The following is a 10,981-nucleotide window of genomic DNA, read 5'->3' on the forward strand; positions in this document are numbered from 1 at the left end:
GAAAGGATATACTCAATATTGTAGTCATACAGGCTAGACTTCTAGGGTTTAGCCATTATGATCTCGTGGTAGATCAACTCTTGTAATACTCATATTCATCAAGATCAATCAAGTAGGAAGTAGGGTATTACCTCCATAGAGAGGGCCCGAACCTAGGTAAACATTGTGTCCCTTGTCTCATATTACCATCAACCTTAGACGCATAGTTCGGGACCCCCTACCCGAGATCCGCCGGTTTTGACACCGACATTGGTGCTTGCATTGAGAGTTCCTCTGTGCTGTCGCTGAAAGGTTTGATGGCCCCTTCAATCATAAAAAATGACGCTGTCTGCGGAGAAACTTTCCTCCCCGGGCAGATCTTCGTGTTCGGCGGCTTCGCACTGCGGGCCAACTCGTTTGGCCATCTGGAGCAGATCGAAAGCTACGCCCCTGGCCATCAGGTCAGATTCGTGAGCTTGAACTGAGTCGCGGACATCCATGGAGACTTAATCTTCGCTGGATTCGATACCGCGGTAGCCGCTCCCGGTCACCCCGATGATCATGACCTTAATCTGTCATCGGGCCGCATCCAGGAGATCGCTCATGTAACCGCTCTGGCCCTAGAGTCGGAGTAGGCCACGCCATCCAAAGACGGGAGAATTAACCCCACCACGGAGGCCGCAGATTCCACGACGTTGGAGCCGCACATGGACCTGGTCTCACACGATGCCTATGAAGGAAATATGCCCTAGAGGCAATAATAAAGTTATTATTTATTTCCTTATATCATGATAAATGTTTATTATTCATGCTAGAATTGTATTAATCGGAAACATAATACATGTGTGAATACATAGACAAACAAAGTGTCACTAGTATGCCTCTAGTTGACTAGCTCGTTGATCAAAGATGGTTATGTTTCCTAACCATAGACATGAGTTGTCATTTGATTAACGGGATCACATCATTAGGAGAATGATGTGATTGACTTGACACATTCCGTTAGCATAGCACTTGATTGTTTAGTTTGTTGCTATTGCTTTCTTCATGACTTATACATGTTCCTATGACTATGAGATTAGGCAACTCCCGTTTACCGGAGGAACACTTTGTGTGCCACCAAACGTCACAACGTAACTGGGTGATTATAAAGGTGCTCTACAGGTTCTCCGAAGGTACTTGTTGGGTTGGCGTATTTCGAGATTAGGATTTGTCACTCCGATTGTCGCAGAGGTATCTCTGGGCCCTCTCGGTAATGCACATCACTTAAGCCTTGCAAGCATTGCAACTAATGAGTTAGTTGCAGGATGATGTATTACGAAATGAGTAAAGAGACTTGCCGGTAACGAGATTGAACTAGGTATTGAGATACCGACGATCGAATCTCGGGCAAGTAACATACCGGTGACAAAGGGAACAACGTATGTTGTTATGCGGTCTGGCCGATAAAGATCTTCGTAGAATATGTGGGAGCCAATATGAGCATCCAGGTTCCGCTATTGGTTATTGACCGGAGACGTGTCTCGGTCATGTCTACATTGTTCTCGAACCCGTAGGGTCCGCACGCTTAAGGTTTCGATGACAGTTATATTATGAGTTTATGAGTTTTGATGTACCGAAGGAGTTCGGAGTCCCGAATGAGATCGGGGACATGACGAGGAGTCTCGAAATGGTCGATACGTAAAGATCGATATATTGGACGACTATATTCGGACATCGGAAAGGTTCCGAGTGATTCGGGTATTTTTCGGAGTACCGGAGAGTTACGGGAATATGTATTGGGCCTTATTGGGCCATACGGGAAAGAAGGAAAAGGGCCTCGAGGGTGGCCGCACCCCTCCCCTTGGTCTGGTCCGAATTGGACTAGGGAAGGGGGGCGCCCCCTTCCTTCCTTCTCCTTTTCCCTTCCTCTTTTCCTATTCCATATGGGAGGTGGAATCCTACTAAGACTAGGGAGTCCTAGTAGGACTCCACACTTGGCGCGCCCCCTCCTAGGGCCGGCCTCCTCCTCCCTTGCTCCTTTATATATGCGTGCAGGGGGGCACCGCAAAGACACAAGTTGATCAGTTGGTCTCTCCCAGCCGTGTGCGGTGCCCCCCTCCACCATATTCCATCTCGGTCATATCGTAGCGGTGCTTAGGCGAAGCCCTGCGTCGGTAGCAACATCATCACTGTCACCACGCTGTCGTGCTGATAAAACTCTCCCGTGAAGCTCTGCTGGATCGGAGTTCCCGGGACATCATCGAGCTGAACGTGTGCTAAACTCGGAGGTGCCGTGCGTTCGATACTTGGATCGGTGGATCGTGAAGACGTACGACTACATCAACCGCATTGTGCTAACGCTTCCGCTTTCGGTCTACGAGGGTACGTGGACAACACTCTCCCCTCTCGTTGCTATGCATCACCATGATCTTGCGTGTGCGTAGGAAAATTTTGAAATTACTACGTTCCCCAACAGCCTATGCCACCGGGACGCCGGACTCGTCTCTGGCCGTAGGTTCCGAACCACGCGAGCCCGCGGACGCCGAGCTTGATCGTTTATCGATGTTCAAATTCAGCACCATAGACATCTTCCAGCACTCGCCTTTGGGCGATGTGCTAAACTCATTAAAAAAACCTGTCCTTGGCGGAGGACTCTCAGCCGAACTATATCTGGCTCGAACTAGGGGCTGACGATGGAGAATTTTACTTCCCACCCGCCACCCACTTTATAGCCACGATCGAGGATTTAACCGACGAACTTGATTACGACTCCGAGGACATCGATGGTATGGACGACGATGTCGGAGAAGAAGAGGCCTAGAACCCGCTGTTCACCGGACGCTGGACGGTCACTTCCTCGTATGACGTATACATGGTGGATGCACCAAAGGAGAACAGCGGTGACGACAAGGAAGACCCAAGTGAGGATAAACCTTCCAAAATACAGGCCAAGCGCCAGCGTTAGCGACGCCGCTCTAAGTTGCGCCGCAGTAAAGACAGCAACACCAGCACAGGAGAAGATGACACTCCGGAAGGTGCCGAAGACAACGAAGACCCCATCGGTAAAGCAAACAAACAAGACGAACGGGAAGATGAGCAGGTTAGCCCTGTTAAACAGGCCACGCATGAAGATTCGGAGGATGATAATTACCTTCCGCTCTCCGAAGACGAGGTGAGCCTCGGCACCGAAGATTTCATCATGCCCGAGGAACCTCTTGAGCAGGAGCGCTTCAAGCGCCAGCTAATAGCCACGGCAAGGAGCCTGAAAAAGAAGCAGCAGCAGCTTCAAGTTGACCAAGATCTGCTCAATGATAAATGGACTGATGTCCTACCAGCTGAAGAATACGGCCTCAAGCGCCCAACCAAAAGCTACCCAAAGCGCAAACTGCTACCTCAGTTCGACGAGGAGGCGCCATAGTACATACCACCATCGCATAATACGGCCGACCGACCACCACGTGGTCGGGACAAAATGGCAACTCATGCCGAACATCATCCCGCCCCGCCTCATCACTCAGGCAGAGGTAAATTAGCCCACGGCCATACATATGACCTCCGGCAGAACCTGAACAATAAAGCAGGACATACCAGATCAATCTACGAATCGCGAGGACGTGCCTCGACACGTGACAACGGCCACCTATTCGGACATGAAAAACCCAGTCATGCGCGGGCTGAACACCGCAGACGGACTCCATCAGAGCTGTGTCATGATACGGCCCTCTATAGAGGCCCCGCACACCCTCATTGATTCACTGATGAGGTCCTGGATCACGAATTCCCCGAAGGATTCAAGCCTGTGAACATAGAATCATACGATGGAACCACGGACCCCGTGGTGTGGATCGAGGACTTCATTCTCCACATCCATATGACATGCAGAGATGACCTCCACGCCATAAAATACCTCCCTCTAAAACTCAAAGGGCCAGCTCGGCATTGGCTAAACAGTCTGCCTGAAAATTCCATTGGCAGCTGGGAGGACTTGGAAGAGGCTTTCCTTGATAACTTCCAAGGTACATATGTTCGACCTCCGTATGCTGATGACTTAAGCCATATATTTCAACAGCCCGGAGAGTCCGCCAGGAAATTTTGGACAAGGTTCTTAACTAAAAAGAACCAAATTGTCGACTGTCCAGACGCCGAAGCTCTAGCAGCTTTCAAGCATAGCATCCGCGACGAATGGCTCGCTCGCCACCTCGGCCAAGAAAAGCCAAAATCCATGGCAGCCCTCACGACACTCATGACCCACTTTTGTGCGGGCGAGGACAGTTGGTTGGCCCGTAGCAAAAACAACACAAGCGACGCCGGCACCCATGAAGTTAAAAGCAACAAAGACAAGTCTCGACGCAATAGATACAAGCGTCGAAACAACAGTGACAACACTGAGGATACAACGGTCAACGCCGGATTCAGTGGCTCTAAATCCGGTCAGCGGAAGAAGCCGTTCCAAAAGAACAATTCGGGCCCATCCAGCTTGGACCACATACTTGATCGTCCATGCCAGATTCACGGCACCCCCGACAAGCCTCCTAATCATACAAATAGAGAGTGATGGGTTTTCAAACAGGCCGACAAATTAAACACCGAGAATAGGGAAAAGGGATCGTAAAGCAAGGACGATGACGAAGAGCCACGTCAACGGAACATAGGGGGACAGAAGAAGTTTCCCCCTCGGGTCAAAACGGTGAACATGATATATGCTACCCACATCCCCAAGAGGGAGCACAAGCGTGCGCTCAGAGACGTCTACGCGATAGAGCCAGTCGCCCCAAAATTCAATCCATGGTCATCATGCCCAATCACTTTTGATCGCCGGGATCACCCGACCAGTATCTATCACGGAGGCTCATCCACACTGGTATTAGACCCAATAATTGATGGGTTCCACCTGACTTGTGTCCTTATGGACGACGGTAGCAGCCTCAATCTGCTCTATCAGGATACAGTGCGAAAAATAACCCATCAAGGATCAAGCCTACAAAGATCACCTTTAAAGGAGTCATTCCAGGCGTAGAGGCCCGTTGTACGGGCTCAAACATATTAGAGGTTGTCTTTGGATCTCCGGACAACTTCCGAAGCGAGGAGTTAGTCTTTGATATCATCCCATTCCGCAGCGGCTATCATGCACTGCTCGGACAAACTGCGTTTGCTCGATTCAACGCAGTGCCACACTATGCTTATCTCAAGCTCAAGATGCCCGGACCACGCGGCGTCATAATGATACTTCTCCGTCGTATCTACAATTTTTGATTGTTCCATGCCAATATTCTACAACTTTTATATACTTTTGGCAACTTTTTATACTATTTTTGGGACTAACATATTGATCCAGTGCCCAGTGCCAGTTCCTTTTTGTTGCATGTTTTTTGTTTTGCAAAATATCCATATCAAACGGAGTCCAAACGGGATAAAAACTTACGGAGGTTTTTTTGAAATATATATGATTTTTGGGAAGAAAAATCCACGTGAGATGATACCCGAGGGGGCCACGAGGCAGGGGGCGCGCCCCTGACCCTCGTGGCCACCCCGTAAGGCGGTTGATGCCCTTCTTTCGCCGCAAGAAAGCTAATATCTGGATAGAGATTGTGTTAAAATTTCAGCCCAATCGGAGTTACGGATCTCCGGGAATATAAGAAACGGTGAAAGGGTAGAATCTGAGAACGCAGAAACAGAGAGAGACAGAGAGACAGATCCAATCTCGGAGGGGCTCTCGCCCCTCCCATGCCATGGAGGCCAAGGACCAGAGGGGAAACCCTTCTCCCATCTAGGGAGGAGGTCAAGGAAGAAGAAGACAAAGGGGCCCCCTCTCCCCTTCTCTTCCAGTGGCGCCGGAACGCTGCCGTGGCCATCATCATCGTCACCGCGATCTACATCAACACCTCCGCCATCTTCACCAACATCTCCATCACCTTCCCCCCTCTATCTACAGCGGTCCACTCTCCCGCAACCCATTGTACCCTCTACTTGAACATGGTGCTTTATGCTTCATATTATTATCCAATGATGTGTTGCCATCCTATGATGTCTGAGTAGATTTTCGTTGTCCTATCGGTGGTTGATGAATTGCTATGATTGATTTAATTTGCTTGTGGTTATGTTGTTGTCCTTTGGTGCCCATCATATGAGAGCGCGCGTGGATCACACCATAGGGTTAGTTGTATGTTGATAGGACTATGTATTGGAGGGCAAGAGTGACAGAAGCTTCAACCTAGCATAGAAATTGATGCATACGGGATTGAAGGGGGACCAATTTATCTTAATGTTATGGTTGGGTTTTACCTTAATGAACGTTAGTAGTTGCGGATGCTTGCTAATAGTTCCAATCATAAGTGCATAGAATTCCAAGTCAGGGATGACATGCTAGCAGTGGCCTCTCCCACATAATACTTGCTACCGGTCTAGTAAAGTAGTCAACTGCTTAGGGACAATTTCGCAACTCCTACCACCACTTTTCCACACTCGCTATATTTACTTTATTGTTTATTAATCTAAACAGCCCATACCTTTTATTTACTTGCTCTTTATTATCTTGCAAACCTATCCAACAACACCTACAAAGTACTTCTAGTTCCATACTTGTTCTAGGTAAAGCGAACATCAAGTGTGCGTAGAGTTGTATCGGTGGTCGATAAAACTTGAGGGAATATTTGTTCTACCTTTAACTCCTCGTTGGGTTTGACACTCTTACTTATCGAAAACTGTTGTGATCCCCTATACTTGTGGGTTATCAAGACCTTTTTCTGGCGCCGTTGCCGGGGAGCAATAGCGTGGGGTGAATATTCTCGTGTGTGCTTGTTTGCTTTATCACTAAGTAATTTTTATTTGCTGTTCTTAGTTGTTCTCTATCTTTAGTTATGGATATGGAACATGAAATACCAAAAAAATTAGGTGTACTTGCTACTCATGGAGATGAGGAACCTCCTAAAACCCTCGATGCTGGTTATGTGAAAAATATTATGTACTACTTTAATAATCCTGAGAAAACCCCATTCAATTATGTAATGGGAGTAATGTTGGATCAACGTGAATACTTTAGGTATTACCGCTTGACATAAAAAGGGAAACTATTATGGGATCAAATTCATATATTGAATCGGTATGCTAGGCAACTATGCTTGAGATATGATTATACTTGTTGCTCTAAGGTGAAGGCTCCACACCTTCCCTTTTCATGTGAATTTAATGATAATGAAACCTTAGCTTCTTATGCTAATGGTATATATGATTACTATGATGTGGAACAAATAGAAGAATTTGTTGCTTTTAAGGGTGCTTATGAAATTGAATCTTTGTTTGAAAAGCATGAAGCTTTTGATGATGATGTTTATAGGCCTGAAAATGTAGCTATCTTAAAATATTGCTATGATAATTATGAATATAATTCCTATATTAATGCGCTTATTGAGAAAGTCTCCGCTGTCCAAGAAGAGACTAATATTTTGCAGTAGTCTATGGAAGAAGAAATTGATGAAACTGTGAGCTCATTGGATGAAAAAGATGAGGAGGAGAGCGAAGAACAAAAGGAGGAAGAGCGGATTAGCTACCCGTGCCCACCTTCTAATGACAATAACTCTTCAACTCATACATTGTTTAATTTCCCTTCGTGCTTACCGGAGGATGATTTCTATGATGATTGTTATGATCCCGTTGATTCTTTTGAAATATCCCTTTTTGATGATGCTTGCTATGCTTGTGGCCAAGATGACAATATGAATTATGCTTATGGAGATGAACTTGCTATAGTTCCTTATGTTAAACATGAAATTGTTGTTATTGCACCCACACATGATAGTCCTATTATCTTTTTGAATTCTCCAAACTACACTATATCGGAGAAGTTTGCTCTTATTAAGGAATATATTGATGGGTTGCCTTTTATCGTTGCACATGATGATTTTGATGAATATAATATGCATGTGCTTGCTGCTCCTACTTGCAATTATTATGAGAGAGGAACTATATCTCCACCTCTCTATGTTTCCAATATGATAAAATTGCAAGAAACTGTTTATATTATGCATTGGCCTTTACTTTGTGTGCATGAATTGTTCTTTTATGACATGCCGATGCATAGGAAGAGAGTTAGACTTCGTCATTACATGATATATTTTACCTTGTGCTCACCACTAAATTACAAATCATTGTTAATTAAAATTGGCCTTGATATACCTTGGGATCCGGGTGGGTCCATTACTTGAGCACTATATGCCTAGCTCAATGGCTTTAAAGAAAGCGCTGCCAGGGAGACAACCCAGAAGTTTTAGAGAGTCATTTATTTATGTTGAGTGCTTTTATATAGTTTAAAAACAACAAAAATAAAGAGGGGAACCCAAAACTTTTTCAAAAAGGAAAGCGAAAGTGAGAAAGACAAGCATTGTTGAAGTGGGAGCTAGCCTTGAACTTTGTTCATGCTCACGGAAACTTTGTGAATCTTGATTACAGAAACTTTCAATAAAAATAATTATCCCCTTGTACAATTCCATTGTATTATAAAAATAATATGCCAAGGTTTGCCTTTAGGATGTTTACATTTGCTTGATGGTTTGTACGGTGCAGGACAGAAACTTTGGCTGTAGTGCGCGATTTTACATTTTTAGCTGGAATGTCAAATGGTTCTGATTCTTTTTGCACTGTCTTTATATACAAATTGTTTATTTTTCCTAATTTTGGCAGAATTTTTCAAGTATAATAAGTATGGTGAATGTTTAGATTATTACAGACTTTTCTGTTTTAGACAGATTCTGTTTTTGATGCATAGTTTGCTTGTTTTGATGAACCTATTGATTCATATCAGTGGATTAAGCCATGAAAAAGTTATATTAAAGTAGAAACAATGCAAAAAATATGAATTGGTTTGCAACAGTACTTAGAGTAGTGATTTGCTTCATTATACTAACGGATCTTACTGAGTTTTCTGTTGAAGTTTTGTGTGGATGAAGTGTTCGATGATCGAGAAGGTCTCGATGTGAGAAGAAGGAAGATAGGCAAGAGCTCAAGCTTGGGGATGTCTGAGGCACCCCAAGTAGATATTCAAGGAGACTCAAGCGTCTAAGCTTGGGGATTCCTCGGAAGGCATCCCCTCTTTCTTCAACAAATATCGGTATGTTTTCGGATTCGTTTCGTTCATGCGATATGTGCAATCTTGGAGCGTCTTTTGCATTTAGTTTTCACTTTTCTTTTATGCACCATGCTGGTATGAGATAGTCCTTGGTTGATTTATAGAATGCTCTTTGCACTTCACTTATATCTTTTGAGTATGGCTTTATATAATGCTTCATGTGCTTCACTTATATCATTTGAAGTTTGGATTGCCTGTTTCTATTTACATAGAAAACCGTCATTTGTAGAATGCTCTTTTGCTTCACTTATATTTGTTAGAGCGTGGGCATATCTTTTGTAGAAAAGAATTAAACTCTCTTGCTTCACTTATATCTATTTAGAGAGATGACAGGAATTGGTCATTCACATGGTTAGTCATAAAATCCTACATAAAACTTGTAGATCACTGAATATGATATGTTTGATTCCTTGCAATAGTTTTGCAATATAAAGATGGTGATATTATAGTCATGCTAGTGGTAGTTGTGGATTGTAGAAATACTTGTGTTGAGGTTTGTGATTCCCGTAGCATGCACGTATGGTGAACCGTTATGTAACGAAGTCAGAGCATGATTTATTTATTGATTGTCTTCCTTATGAGTGGTGGTTGGGGACGAGCGATGGTCTTTTCCTACCAATCTACCCCCCAGGAGCATGCGCGTGGTACTTTGTTTCTATGACTAATAGATTTTTGCAATAGTATGTGAGTTCTTTATGACTAATGTTGAGTCCATGGATTATACGCAATCTCACCCTTCCACCATTGCTAGCCTCTCTAGTACCGTGCAACTTCCGCCAGTACCTTAAACCCACCATATACCTTCCTCAAAACAGCCACCATACCTACCTATCATGGCATCTCCATAGCCATTCCGAGATATATTGCCATGCAACTTCCATCATCATCATATACATGACTTGAGCATTCATTGTCATATTGCTTTGCATGATCGTAAGATAGCTAGCATGATGTTTTCATGGCTTGTCTGTTTTTTGATGTCATTGCTATGCTAGATCATTGCACATCCCGGTACACCGCCGGAGGCATTCATATAGAGTCATATCTTTGTTCTAGTATTGATGACCCACAAGTATAGGGGATCTATCGTAGTCCTTTAGATAAGTAAGAGTGTCGAACCCAACGAGGAGCAGAAGGAAATGATAAGCGGTTTCCAGCAAGGTATTCTCTGCAAGTACTGAAATAAGTGGCAACATATAGTTTTGTGATAAGATAATTTGTATCAAGCAACGAGTAACAAAGGTAAATAAAGTGCAGCAAGGTGGCCCAATCCTTTTGTAGCAAAGGACAAGCCTGGACAAACTCTTATATGACGTAAAGCGCTCCCGAGGACACATGGGAATATCGTCAAGCTAGTTTTCATCATGTTCATATGATTCGCGCTCGGTACTTTGATAATTTGGTATGTGGGTGCACCGTTTCTTGGGTGCTGCCCTTACTTGGACAAGCATCCCACTTATGATTAACCTCTATTGCAAGCATCCGCAAATACAACAAAAATATTAAGGTAAACCTAACCATAGCATGAAACATATGGATCCAAATCAACCCCTTACGAAGCAACACATAAACTAGGGTTTAAGCTTCTGTCACTCTAGCAACCCATCATCTACTTATTACTTCCCAATGCCTTCCTCTAGGCCCAAACAATGGTGAAGTGTCATGTAGTCGACGTTCACATAACACCACTAGAGGAGAGACAATATACATCTCATCAAAATATCGAACGAATACCAAATTCACATGACTACTAATAGAAAGACTTCTCCCATGTCCTCAGGAACAAAAGTAACTACTCACAAAGCATAAACATGTTCATAATTAGAGGGGTATTAATTGTTGGGGAACATAGTAATTTCAAAAAATTTCCTATGCACATGCAAGATCATGGTGATGCAT

Source organism: Triticum urartu, chromosome 3 (genome assembly GCF_003073215.2).
Source record: "Triticum urartu cultivar G1812 chromosome 3, Tu2.1, whole genome shotgun sequence".
Classification (NCBI taxonomy): domain Eukaryota; kingdom Viridiplantae; phylum Streptophyta; class Magnoliopsida; order Poales; family Poaceae; genus Triticum; species Triticum urartu.